General features: G+C 35.5%; 1 long non-coding RNA gene across 1 annotated transcript in view; it reads right to left on the bottom strand.

The window, feature by feature from the left end:
- Window positions 1-474: 474 nt before the first annotated feature.
- Window positions 475-14,819, bottom strand: part of LOC110676159 — a 48,501-nt gene continuing 34,156 nt past the window's right edge. Inside the window, exon 3 of the long non-coding RNA XR_002500120.1 lies at window positions 475-784. This is a non-coding gene — a long non-coding RNA (uncharacterized LOC110676159). The remainder of the gene's footprint in view (window positions 785-14,819) is intronic.

The following is a 14,819-nucleotide window of genomic DNA, read 5'->3' as shown; positions in this document are numbered from 1 at the left end:
TAAGCATTTTACAACAAACTAATAACAATTGTGAAAACAAAAATTGACGAAGACCCTTCTTGATACAACATTAAACTATCTCTCTAGGAACAGTCGTGCATCCATTGTCAACATTTTCTAGCGCTTTTTCCCGGTGTATTTCACAATTTTCCGGATGGATGGACAATTTACAGGGTAATTGTAAAGGAGTGATGGAGGTCAGTCTAGAAAATGTGATGTGTTTTGATAGAAATTCTCGAAAAATTTATCGAAGTGCAAAATCTTTGGCGATCTTCCTGTAAATAATTTTATTTAGTAGAATCCTTATCCTCCTTTGGCGAAATATAGTTGACGAGTTTTTATCAAGCTAATTGATTTTAAACCAAATAAATAAATGATAATCCTTAATAAAAAAGTTCCCTTTTATGCTTTTATGGGAATTAGAAACTTAAACTCATGATTTAGTTTTTATCTTTTTTCATTATATTGCACATAAATTGTTTCCGGTTGCTTTTAGCCCAAAATATGCAATCAAACATTGATTTGGCTGAATACACTCCACTAAACGATTCCATACAACCGATTACTCATACCATGCTAGCTAATTACTAGCAAATCTTATTGGAGAATTACCCAACTCACCTGATCGAATGGACACTGCTTCCTGTGCAGCGTCGCCAAGCAAGTACGGCATATGGTGTGGCCACATCCTAGACTGATTGGTGGACGAAGATTTGCCGCAAATTCGTTGCAGCAAACCGGACAGCTGAGGAATTCTGTCCATTGTGGCGCCTGAATCGGCATTCTGCAAGATAGACGATAGCATTACATTAGAATTTGCGTTATAATTAAGTATGAATATACTGTGTTCAATAGCAATGAGCTCATTGGTTTCGTTTCCATGTGTCGCGTTTGATGGTGCTGATTTGGTTTGGTGGTGAAAAGCATATAGTTTACGTTGCAGTTGAGAGAACTGGCTGCCACAAGGCCATTCAAGGTCGAATAATCGGTTTTCATCGCGAGAGAGGCAACAGGTAGGAATTTCGATTTGCTGCGGCGAATACGTATGACTCAACCGGTCTGTGGTCTCTTTGCATCAATTGCCACGTTGAAGCTTGTTTCTGTCGTTTGGTGGCAGTTTAACAGCGCACTCAGGGAATTCCCATTGCATTGGTGGTGGAAGTGGAATTATGCTCAATGGTTCGGCGCTCGTCTAATACAAGTAGGTATGTGGCAGAAATCGCTTGCTAGTTATGTCTCGAAATGGTAATGTCCCAGTTGATGGCCTGCTGTCCATAATAGTGCCATTTAGTTCGTTCGTTGGTTTGCGTGCGGTTGGGGATTTGTCTCTCTTCATTCACTATTTCTTTCATCTTTCATCACAAACATTAGACGCCTTCCGTCTGTACTGGTGTTTTTGCAAGACTAATAGGCATGACCTTTTTGATTTATTTCCAGAATTATGCGGATCTTCGTATTGACGGTAGGATACTATTACTGGTGTCGTTAGTCAAGAATAATCCTTTTTACAAAAGATTTTAATTTACATGAATTGCCTAATAATTATAAAGCAAACGATCAGTAAAAACTAACTATGGGGTCTAGACCTCACTAACTTTGATGAAAGCGCAACTAGCTGGTTATAGGGGTCTGATGTCTGGTTGATTTGCGCGTGGATACTTTTTCGTCGATATGCTGGCGTGGTCTTACCTACCTACTCTCTTTCGTGCGCTGCACTATGGTCGAAAAAAAAACTAAAGTTTGGTCAAAACAAGTTTTATCGCCTCACTTTAAGGGATATCTAATCTGTATGTATCTGTACTTACATAGGTTTTGAGAAAATTAATTGAGAAAAATCAGAACCTTTGTCCCCCTTTTGACATTTTTTTCGCCGTGTATATCGCTCAAATTTTGCATGAAATCAGCTCGCGTTCAAAATTAAGGGATTTTCTCTTATATCCTACAATAATTTGGCAACAAAATGATACACTGTTTCATTCAACTACATGCGATGTTTTCATGCTCTACATAACAGAGCGGTAGTGGTTAGGTTTCGAAATTTAAAAATCCGACTTGAGTCGTTTTGTAAATTCGTAAATTAAACGTTTTAAAAATAAAAACCGAGTAGGTTCCAAGTTGAATATGTATAATTTTGTCTGAGATATACAATGGATAGATAATGCAAGTTCGTTTACTATTCGAAGTTAAGGTTATTTGAAAACTTTTTTGAAATATATTTGGTGCTTTTATTGTCCTAGAATTCCTTAAGGAACTACAGTGCTTTACCGATTTTGTCTGCTTTTTGACTCGATTTTGTCAGCCTGTACAAAACACCAAAAAATGGTGGCCTACTGTTACCATGCCGTCCATTAATTACGTTACAGTTTATTGGGGGAAGCGAGTGTTGAAGATTTCTTACGCGTCATACAAAATGTTTTAAATTTTCATACCAACAATCTTATTGTGGGTCACCTTACATAATTAATAAACAATCCCTTAGGGGGAGATCCACTGATGAGGGTAAAATGTCGTTAATAAATAATAATATATATTTTTTGTAGCGTACACCAATAAATTTGAAAATATAAATATGAATTTAAACATTACATTTTGATGATGTATTCTAGTACCAAATTGGAAAATCATAAAAGGTAGCTCCCAATACCGGACGCAATCTAAAAATGGTTCGGTATCTGTAAATTTGTACATCATCAAATGTTTTTACTCCATGAATAGTATTTGATAGCCAATTGATTGTATTTGGCAACATTTCAAAGAAGAATTCAAGACCAACAATTGAAAAGGCCTCAAGTCTAAAATGTAAACATCGGTTTTCTGCTGATTTCAGTGTTTAAGAGCCTATTCTTACTAAAACATACAATAGTCATTTAAAAATATGCATAAAGGTTGAAAAAATAACATTTTTCTAAAAGGCTCCATCTCATTTTCCGCTAACCAGGATATTCATCGCAAATGGGGCCTTTTCTCAAAAAGACCTCATTTTTATATCTGACGGAAACCGAGTTGAGGCCTGTTAAACAAACATCAAAATTGCAATGTAGATTGCGAAAAACGTTCCAATTTCACTAAGTAGATGCAGGTTATACTACGGAGCGACTGCTCCTTGTATTATTTTATACAGTCTAAACGGCGATGCATGAAAAATAACGTTCAATTGCAATATTATTTCAATTGAATCAATATTTCCATACATTTTCTCGACGACAAACTCGCGTAGCACATACGTAATGTTCATGGATGACGAAGGGTTCAATCAATCAAATATTTAATCGACCGCACGAATCTTCTCTTGCTGTAGGGATCTCCATGTACTTTACTTCACCACTTAACACTCTTCTACACTTCAAATTTCTTATTTAATCATAATTTTAAATGATTTTCAAAAGGCCACATCAGAAGATGATGAAAAAACAAGCCACAACTAGCAGGCCTCAACACATTTTAGAGTAACAAAGGCGTCAACTCACAGGCCTCATCAGCGTCGGCCGGCGTCTATGGCCACAAATGAAAAGGGCTGCACAGATTTTGGTGAAATAAAAGCCTCATTTCCTTTGACTCGTTTGTTTAGCAGGATTTTTTGCTACAATGATAGTAATGAATATTCATAGCTATAAATCAGTTTATCTATCGACTTTCTAGACGATAAAATAACTTACAATGCTTAAATTCATAATTTAAATTTGATTTATTGTTTGACAAAACAAGATTGCATTTTTCTCATTGTTTACTTTTTGGAGATGAGGCCTTTTGAATTGTTAGTCTTGAATTTAAGTTTAACTTAGTTGGCAAGAGGCCCATCAAAAACCTCTTTCATATGTGACAAAACATAATACATTTTACGTTCTGAATATTCATATTCATTTTTCTTATTTTTATTGCATGTTTGATACCATGATCGACGGAATCCATGAAACATGAATGTATTTCGAGACACTGGTGCAAAATTAAAAAGATATCATAACAAATCAAACTGACCGAAACTGGGGGACAGGAGGTTGACCAAAATTGTACTTTGTTCAAATTTAGTTTAAATAGGGTAGGTGTACCAGGTATGGACATAGTGATTCCCTATTTCGCCATACGTGATTACCTGAGTGTCTTCACATTTTGAAAGGTTTTGTGTGTTATAGTAATGAGATTTAAGATATATCTTGATGTCAAAACATTCAGAGATTAAAAATGTGAAAGTTATCAAAATTTCACATATGTCCAAGTACGGAACCACTATGGCCATAACTGGTAAACTTTTCCTATGATACAAAATACATTCTTAATTTCAAATTACGATTACATTTAAGGCTAAGAAGAGCGTCATTCGTTTTGACAGCCGTGCTGATTTTGCAGCTTACAATTTCAAAGTGATAAAACTCAGTCATCATAAGTAATATTGATTCAGAAAAGTATCATTACTTACGCTTACATGCAGAAAGTATGCAGATATTTTTTCAGCTATGTCAGTGTAAAATCAAGTGATTTTCTTCAATTCGCAATCGTTAAACGAACTAGCCCAGTATAAGTTTCAATGACGGCCTTCTTCGCCTTAATCACGCTTACGTGATCCAAACTATTTTGCCATATTTAAAATAATTGCTGATTAGTAATTTTTTTAACGATTTTTAAATATCTCTACTTTTTTACTATCTCTACAATCTCAAATATTTCAAGGATGTGTTATTCTGCGCAAACATTACTCCATAGCTTTCTTTTCTTCTAATACACCATTTCGATTGGACCAAGATTTCTAAATTTTTCAACTTTGTCCGGTATTGGGTACTGTCTGGTACTGGGGGATCCTTCCCTACATTGAAACTGATTCCAGATGATTTTGTTTTGCATCATTCAGATATAAGGTAACAGTATGATCAATAATTTTTCACTTCATTTGTTTTTTTTGTAGACTGTAATTTTATTGGAAATTATTTTAGATATTTCCCAATGTTTCCTTTAGATATTATCCAGAAGATTTCGTCGGCATAACTAGATGCTTTAACGGAGTTCCTGAGGAATGTCTCCAAGAAATTTGTTCGAGGTACATTTAAGAATTCAGCCTGGAATTGCTCTGCAGAAAACCGTAGAAATTATTTCAGAGATTCCGCTAAGGATTTCTTCAATATTATTTAAAGAAAGTCCTAAGTCCTCCAGAAATTAATCCAGTGATTTCCGTGGAATGTCCCAAGATTTTGGATTTCGTCAAGACATTTTTTTTTTTTTAAATACTCCCGAGATTCCTTCTTAGGTTCTTTTAGGAGTTCCTCCAGATATTCCAGAAAAGAGTTTATATATGAATTCTTGAAAAAAATGTCAGATAAATTTTACATTCATTATTACAGAAATTCCTAAAAAACCGGGAGATCTACGTAATTTCTAGCGACCAATTATGGATGCAATATGTTAACAGTGTTTCTAAAACGTAAACGTGACTTGTTGATTTTAACTACTAGCCTTGCGAAACAGACTACACACTTAGATTATATTACTGGGGTCGGTAAAATTTTACTGGGTTTTGGAACTACCGAAAAAGTCAGTAAAATGAAAACTGTCGCCATGCGTAATTGAAAAGCAAATTTCACCATGTTTTATTTTTTATCGATATATGATATAAAAAGAAATCTCTCTGCAAAATTTCAGTAAAAAATCTCTGTTTTTCGATTTCTGACATTTTTTTTTTAGTTTACTGACTTTTTCGGTAGTTCCAAAACCCAGTTATTTTTACCGCACAGATTGAGTGTGTATAAGTACAGTTATCATACCTTACTTAGCAAGTATTTGCCAAATAAATAAAAAAATAAAAAATAAAATAAAATATTATTTTCATTTGTACCAATTATGGCAATAGAGTTCCTGGCGTTCGCCATAAAAGTGTACCAATTATAGACCTTCGATCATTTGCACAAAATGAACTAAAATGCCAACCATTGTGATCAATAATGCAACGCTAACAAGCAACGAAGTGATTACTTATAACATTTCTCAGAAATGTTGTGTTAAATTGATATTGAACCAATAATATATCGCAACTGGTTCATGGGGGCAGATACATTTTTGAAAAGGAGTCAAATGTCATGAAAATGCAAAAAATGAGACAAAAAAACATTCATGAACTCACATTGTCTTTCGGGTTCATTATTTTGGGAGGAAAATATCGAAAATTCAAGAATCAAGTATTCCTGAACGACCTTTTCTACCATCAAATTGACAGCTGCCGCAGGCGGATATTTTTGATTGTATAATTAAAGAATCCTAGCAATCGAACCATCTGAGAGTGTCAAATATTCTTCGTTCATTTTTATACATAATTCGTCCATTTTATACGGAATAATTACTTAAAAGCTATCAAATTTTCCGAAAAACTCCAACTTGAAAACTAGCAAACAATATTTTTTTTGTGAGATCTAAAGATAATGATGCTTTTTAGTGTGTACTATTCCAAATTGGCTAATAGGCATTCGGACAACAGTTTTCCAAATGTATATTTCGCTGGAAAAATCGAATGATTTTGTGTGTTTCATAGGCGTATTATGAAGTAAAGACATTGAACTTGTTGTTAGACTCCACAAAACGTATATCCGTCTAAGATATCATTGCGGAAAAGCGTCGAGAGTGAATTTCAGCTACTAAGGGATCCATTACTAGCATTGAACCCCTATATGAATTTTGCATTGTTTTTGACATCGCATTAAAAAAATGACTTCAGCCAATTTCACCACGTACAACTCAAAGAAATGCTAATTTTAGTACCGTAAAACGGGGTATCTTTTATAATGCGGGTAACTTTGTTAGTGCGTAACCCACCACATACTAAACGAAATATCATAATTTCTGTTACTCAGTTAAACAAAACGAATGCAAAACCAAAGAATATTAGTATGACACTTCATGTAAGAGCGGTTTTCATTTGAATCAAGAACATTTCATGGTTTTTATACGAATATTTAAAATTGACACAATTTTAGCATTTTCGAAACGCTTACCAACAATTTGTTCTACGATCACTATTTGATGTAGATTTGAATAGTTGGTCTCTTATCTTTGACAGCCTAGTTGTCATAGAACTTGAATAAGATCTCAAGTCTCTTAGCGAAAAGCATTTTCACAAACTAGGACCATTTTAACAATTTTAATCTAAGTTAGAAATTTCCATATAACGTTAAACGCCTAGATATGCAATGCCCTACAAATGTTCGTTATTCCTTCAATTTTGTTCGATTCATACTCCATTATCAAAGTTTCCCCAAAACAGAAAACCAACTTTCGATTATATAAAAAATTATATATCCATTCAAATTAAATCTTTTGGCGATCTATCGAATGCAATCGATAGCTAGGATGCCAGTGCTTGTTTTAAAAATATAAATTATAATTCTTTAAAACAGCATGCTTAAATATCCAAGTTTTCTACGAAAAAACTATCAAAGTTACCCCGTTTTACGGTACGATTTCAATCAGAATATAATAAATAAGATGAATTTTACAATAATAAAGAAATATTATAATTTCAAAAACATTTTTTCTAATTTTGGCCGCCTCTTTGCATCGAGCCCGACCATTGTGCGCTGGGTGCCACGTTCGATAAATGAAAGGAAAAACACACGTCGCCCGCCGCAGCGCCATTTGGATTGTTGTTTTTCCTCTTTATTTCTATGAATTGTGTCGGTATGTATCCGGGGCCCGATGATCATGTGGTGCAGTGGTTCGACACGTCTGGCGCAATGATGTTGAGGAGATGGCATGCGATGTTCAAAGGCACTGACGAAGAGAGGTTACTGTCGGCAGTCGGAGGAAGCCCATTCCAGGTTGTACGGGAAAGTGAGTTATGTAAGATTTTGGGTGTGAGAAAAAAGTTCATCTTTGTAAAATGTCAATCAACTTTCTAACTACTCTGTTAAAGAATCCTAAAGATGTATGCCAACATATCTTGAAAATTGAAATGTATAACAAATGTATGCTAAAAGGTCAAATTTATCAGTTATTCAAACCCGGATGTAATGAGGTTTATTCTATGTAGCACAAATATCTATGTCCTGAAAAATTGAGAAAATATACAAAAAGATCCTCAACTAATGCTATGAATGTCCAAATGTCATAAATGATTTCATAATCGTTGTGATATATGACAGATACAAAGCTAATTCATGCATTGCTGATGGTTTTCCCGGTCGGTCCTGGACCTTTTCGTAATGGAAATTTCCTTGACTTCCCTGGGCATAGGGTATCATCATACCTGCTACACGATATACGAATGCAAAAAATGCTAACTTCGGCAAAAAAATTTCTCAGTTAATAACTGTGGAAATGCTCATTGAACACTAAGCTGAGAAGCAGGCTCTGTCCCAGTGAGGACGAAATGCCAAGAATATTAAACATATAATAATGTTGTATGCTAGCACTATCACGTTGCGGTTGTGTACAACAAGTAGAATTTTTTCACATACAAGGTTTAAATACAAAAAAGTTAGACAAAAAAGGATTCAAAAAAAAAAAACATATTAAAGGAGGACTCAATTACATTTGTACACGGATTATGTGTGAATCTCAAATGTGTTGCTTTTGGTGCATACCTATCACTACGAGACCATTGCTTGTGTTATATATTGCTTCTTTGACCGTGGTACTGCTTCACAAGCCAGCAACCATTTCGTTGGAGAATATGGGGTTTCTGAGTCATGCTAGCAAGCAACGTGCAAGAGCTTTTTTAAACAATTCATTGACCATTTTCAAATACATCCTGTGTAACGGTGTATTTATAGCTAGGCAGTTGGAAACGTGCAATGTTATATCATGCTTCTTATGGTCCAATGAACAAATGGTATGAGGTGTCGAATTAATGCTGCTCAATATCAATGGGAAGTATGTCGGGTATATCATTAAAGAATGATTGGGCACTTCCATAATTAAGTTTGACATGGGGAAATTTTTTATTTAGTTTTTTTTAGTTACGTTATCTAAAATTTGTTATAAAGTCAAACTATTATTGCTTTTGAATTCATGGTTGAAAAAATCACTAAAAAGGTTAAAATTCATGTTGTGCTGAACATTTAATTTGAATCGATCCATAAATAACTCAGAACCCTCTAAAGTTGACTATTTTGTACGGAAAATCGAAAAAGTTGCAAATGTATTGTACAATATTGTACATGAATAATAATGTAGTTTTACAAAAAATGCCTTTCCTTAGCTGTTTAAAGTGAAGATGGATCAAAGCCAAACTTAAAATTTTCAAGAGTACAAATTTGAAGAACCAAACCTTCGTTTGAGCTGAAAACTTAATCGATAGGTCACATCAGTGACCAATCGATTAAGATTTCAGCTTAAACGAATGTTTGGTTCTTCAAATTTGTGCTCTTGAAAATTTCAGGTTTGGCTTCATTTTATCTTCACCTTAAGCTACCTAAAACAGAGAAATAATCGGTTTGATTCTAATTAACACTACTTAAAATTGTATTTTTTCCCTCGTTCCATTTAAAATCATATTCACTGAATCATATACACTGAATGACACAGAATCTAAAAATCTACACCACTGCAAAGGTAAAATAAAATTAAACCGAGCCACCAGACGAAAACGAAACAATATAGCAAATTATTTTGTGTTTCATTTCATACCCCAATCGGTAGCGAAAGAAAAAGACCTTGCCACCACCAAGGTATTGCGTGAGACGATCGCGAACGAAAGAAAAATCTGTTACGATACCAAAGTTGTATAAACGGTAAATAGGGCACAAACGCCGAGTGAGCACACCGGCGGAATGCGATGCAAGACACACTTTGGCAGATGGGAGCAGCCACAAGAAAGTGAAATGGTTTTGCCGTGTGGCTACATAACCCCCGGTCTCCATTCGGTGCCGAGGGAGGACCCCACATTGCCAGCAGCACTAGAATTAATTTTAAATTAAATTTTCCAGGATGCGCCAGGAATTTCAAAGTTGTCTATCTTTTCGAACGAAAAGGAAGTTGGCGAAAGAAAATATTCTTTCTCGTTCGGAGAATAGGAACTCTGAAAATTTCTTAGAATAGGTGCATCTGTGTATATCTAATGCCATTCTTTTAGTAAACAAAAGGTATGCGACTGCTTCATACTGGATGGCCGATCAATATGAGAAATAATCGGGTTATACATTTTATCGTCTTGCAAAGAAAATTGTTTCACTCCCACTCAAACTAAGCATGAATATATTGAAATAAACGACTAGCCTTATAGTCTTGTGGCCAAACATGTTCTGACATTTCTATGTAATATCTATGAGCTGGAATAAAGCCTGCAGAATTCATTGAATACTTACACAGTTTATTTGGAATTATTTGGCAATTGGTCATTCTAGCACGAATATAGTTTATAGTTTGGAAAGTCCAGAAAACCTTTAATCGGGAATGATCCTCAACTGTGGCTCAAACATCGAAAAGTTAGGAATAAATATTCAAACAGTCTTATCTCTGGAAGTAAATAAACTTTCATTGTCGATTCATCGTATTCCGTAGACAAAATTCTACATATTCCACTTACTCGGTTTTCATTTTTGGAACGTTTCCGGATTTATAAAACGACTTAAGTAAAATTTTCAACTTTCAAAACCTAACCATCACATTACATAAAGAGGCAAACGTAAAAACGAACCAAAACAAGACAATACTTGTATCGACGCAATTGGTACTTGGTACTTTGAAAAAGAAAGCATAGTGCCAAAATTTCTAAAAAAAAGTTGTAGTTTTTTTTTTACAATTATGCATTTTAATAGTATTAGAACAAAAATGTCACATATAAGAATTGAAAATAAATATAATGCTTTACTGATGAAGTTCTAAGTACTGTCATAATACTGCCGCTTAGAAATTAACCCTCTAATACACAAATATTTATTTCCAATCTAAGTATACATTTTAGCTATCTAAAATCGATCTAAACACGTTTTGGAAATTATTTATGTTTATTCGCAAGTTTATGAATTTTTGTTTTTGATTTTTCTATTTTTTTATATTTGAATATACCTTTCCTTTTTATTTTTTTCTTGAATCCTCTTCTGGATACTGATTTTTGACAATAATGAAAATTTAAGTTTTTGCAGTACCTTTGAATATATAAAATTCATTACTTTTTTCTGGAATATATATTATTTTTCGCGTCACTAACGGAAATTGTTTAAATTCCATCAGGATCTTCTTCTGTGATATCTGTGATTCTGACAATCCAATCCAAAGTAAAATCATTTTGATTTTCAAGCTAAGAAAAAATACACAAAATTCCAAAAGGTACCCCGGCTAAAGGCGGGGTTGGGTATTAGATGGTTAAGTTCATAATTCAATTGATAGAGTAGAGTCGTGCTTACCAAACGAGATACAAGTGGAAACATTAAAATGAAAGCTTTCGGTTAACAACTGTGGCAGTGCTCATCAATATTGTTGATAAACAAGCTAAAGGATACAGCTGGGTGGAAGCAGCTACGAATACGAATACAAGAGGAATACAACATCTGATTGTAGTGCGGTAGAACTTGGAGCGGGGTGGTGTTGAAACTAATACTCAGAACGGGTCTCGCCAATTCCAACTCAGAATCAAAAACGAATTTGACATAGAGGAAAAGCACTAATTTTCGACATAGAAGAATTCTGTGGCAATTTTCGGATTTTCATACAAAGTTGGCTAAAATTGTAAGAATCGGTCGAAAATTGTGCTTCCTATGCAAAGGCAAGATATACAATGTATATATTATACATGAATGAGGTGAATGTACGTCAAATATTCTATTTTTGTTTTCAGTGAAACCTCCATGAGTCAATGCTTTATAACTCAATATCAACTCATGGATACATACTAAAAAAAATTGTGATTACTATGATGATTGCTTAAAACAGCTTTCTAAATTATGTTTGTTCCATGACTCAATACTTCCATGAGTCCATGGTCCCTCCATCACAACGGTTTTTGAAAGATGATAATAAATTACCGTGCGGGATCGAAATCCGTACACCTTAGAAATAAATTTCAACCCATCCACATCATACAAAACGCGAGTAGATCACCTTTTCGAGGTGCGTTACGGGGTGAGATCCACCATATTGTACTCTAGTTGTATCTGTTCTTTTGAATACTTATAAGTTACGGTCGGAAGAGTATAAGAGAGTAACAAGCCACTAAGATCCACCTATTTGTCCTAGATGATGAGGAGGTCGAAGGCTCAATAAGCATCTGAGATTGGTTTCAACTCATGAGACAATTTCTTTTCGAGTTCAAGAGTTTATCATTCGATATCTAGGAGGGAAACGATTCCAAATCTTAGGGGCCCAGATAGCCGTAGCGGTAAACGCGCAGCTATTCAGCAAGACCAAGCTGAGGGTTGTGGGTTCGAATCCCACCGGTCGAGGATCTTTTCGGGTTGGAAATTATCTCGACTTCCCAGGGCATAGAGTATCTTCGTACCTGCCACACGGATATATACACATGCAAAAATGGTCATTGGCATAGTAAGCTCTCAGTTAATAACTGTGGAAGTGCTCATAAGAACACTAAGCTGAGAAGCAGGCTCTGTCCCAGTGGGGACGTAATGCCAGAAAGAAGAAGAAGACGATTCCAAATCAGTGGAGTAGCAGACCTCTTAAATTCTAAAATAAGCTTCCTGTTTCAAGGAATCTGAATGTCTCATGCGATGAAACCTGTTCACAGTTTCAAAAAACGACTTTGAACCTTATAAGTAGAAGCAATAATTTGATACGCTAGAGCACCGATGCATGGTCAAAATCAGTATCATACAACCAGCTAAGTGGCCGAACCTGATTAAGGGGCGCGCTTTTGAGAGTTTAATTGTTTCAAACTGTTTTCTCCAAAAGGTATAAATAGCGGTATCTTGTTCTGAAGAGGCTCTATGCAAAATGGTAAAGAATGATATTTGTATAAAAAACAACTACTTCATTATTTCTCAATGGTAATGGAGTAGAACGACATGCACTAAGCAAAGGACACGGGTATACCACAAAAGATCAAAGAAAACTGGTCGCAGTGGTTCATCCCGAACAGAAACAGCAAAAACGCCTACTATTTGTATGAAGTATACGGCTTTTGAGTCTGTATGGATTTTGGTCCTCCACTGTATAGAACACTCCAACAGCTATTCAGCAGAATATGCATTCTATTGATAAGATTCTTCTCCCAAATTCATAGAATCTGAACTTTTGAAATCTTTCACTACAGAAGAAACACTACAACAGCATTTGAAGCTATAGTCATTTCAGATCAGAACGTTACCTACAGAATTAAGGCTTCCATGGAGTATGGTCAAAGCATACATTTAGGCGAATTTGCGGTCATTAGTGTCATCACACGCTTAGAAAGATTATGATAAAAGCTGTCAAATTTCGATGGAACGTGGCTAGCCACATTGGGTAAGCTTGGAAGTTGCGTGTCAAGGAGTGTGGGTTCGGTTCCCGCTTCAGTCCGGAAATCTTTTCGTCAGGAGAATATTTCGACTGTGCCACTGGGCGTTGCATGCTAGTCCGTTGTCTAGTGTGGTGCTTCCTTCAAAGGGCAAATCGTCCACTGGAAGCATTAACGTATCGGTGTCTTTAGAGCCAAGGGTTAGAGCATATTTTTAGGCGAATGCAGAAACAAGATTATAATCATTACCTTCCACAGTCACCCCACAGTTATGGATAGCACACAGATATGGATCAGATTCGGATTAAAACGGGAATATCTCATCGAATAAAGTTGCAATTACGCAGAACACATTTTACCTACGTGAACCATAAATCTGTACAGCATCGTAATAAATTATAATACGTTTAAGCATATTTTTTTCCGTCCGTAGGAAATAAAATGTTAATCGTATTCCCAGAAGCGTTGATTCATCATTGTGTGGTATTGAAAGCCATACCACAGTTATGAATCAAAGATAAGACAATTCCAAAACAAACGCAAAAAACGAACCACTCAGTTACCTCACAGATAAATTGCTGTTATAGTGTTTTGATCCATAACATGAGTCGATTTCATCCATAATAAGGATTCTTCTCTCCCACTGATCCACATCTGTGGGCAGTGATGGAAAGTGGCCAACACTTCTTCTGAACTGGAACAAAAACAAAACCAAACGCTCCCGAGCGTCAGAGCGCTGGTTTACTCGCATCTGTCGGCTCCCGAGTAACTGAAGCTAAAATTGATTCCCGAACGTGTTCGGAGTTGTTCAGAGTCATATTGTGCTTTTGGGAAAAAAAATCTGTTTCCTCTCCGAGATTTATGGTTTTCAAGGGCTTTTGACTACAAACTAGTAGTTTACTGTCGATATGATGGTTATACAACTAATTTGGCTGTCAAAACCATAATAAATCAAGCGAGTAAACGCTCCCGAGCTTTTTGCTACTTCTTTTCACATGTTCTCCCGAGCAGACGGGTGCGGACTTACTCACACCTAGCCAGTTCCCGAGTCTGTGATGTTTGTTATGCGTTGGTATACACTCGTGAGCTGCTTCGTGATGCGAACTTTTCCAGCACTGGTGGGTAGTAGACGGGCCTTTAACAAAAAAGTTGTAAAACTCAACGGGGCACCCCCTAGATATGAGCCTTAGGGTAAGAAAAACGCTCTCTCAAAATTTCAACTCAATTGGTTGCTTCACCAGCTGGCGCATTCGATTTGAAGTTTGTATGGGATATTCGTCTCAAATATATTGAAAATTGAGCTTATGTCACTGTTTCGTTCCGTATACTAATTGTTCGCGTTCAAATAAGCTCAGAATGACAAATACACTAGTTGATGAACATAATTGCAGAAGGTTGTATCTGGATTTAATCTCATTTGCATTACTCTTTCAGTTGTTGAAAGTTAGGCTTAGAT

The sequence above is a fragment of the Aedes aegypti genome, chromosome 2 (assembly GCF_002204515.2).
Source record: "Aedes aegypti strain LVP_AGWG chromosome 2, AaegL5.0 Primary Assembly, whole genome shotgun sequence".
Taxonomy (NCBI): Eukaryota; Metazoa; Arthropoda; class Insecta; order Diptera; family Culicidae; genus Aedes; species Aedes aegypti.
This window is presented reverse-complemented; position numbering and strand designations above follow the sequence as displayed.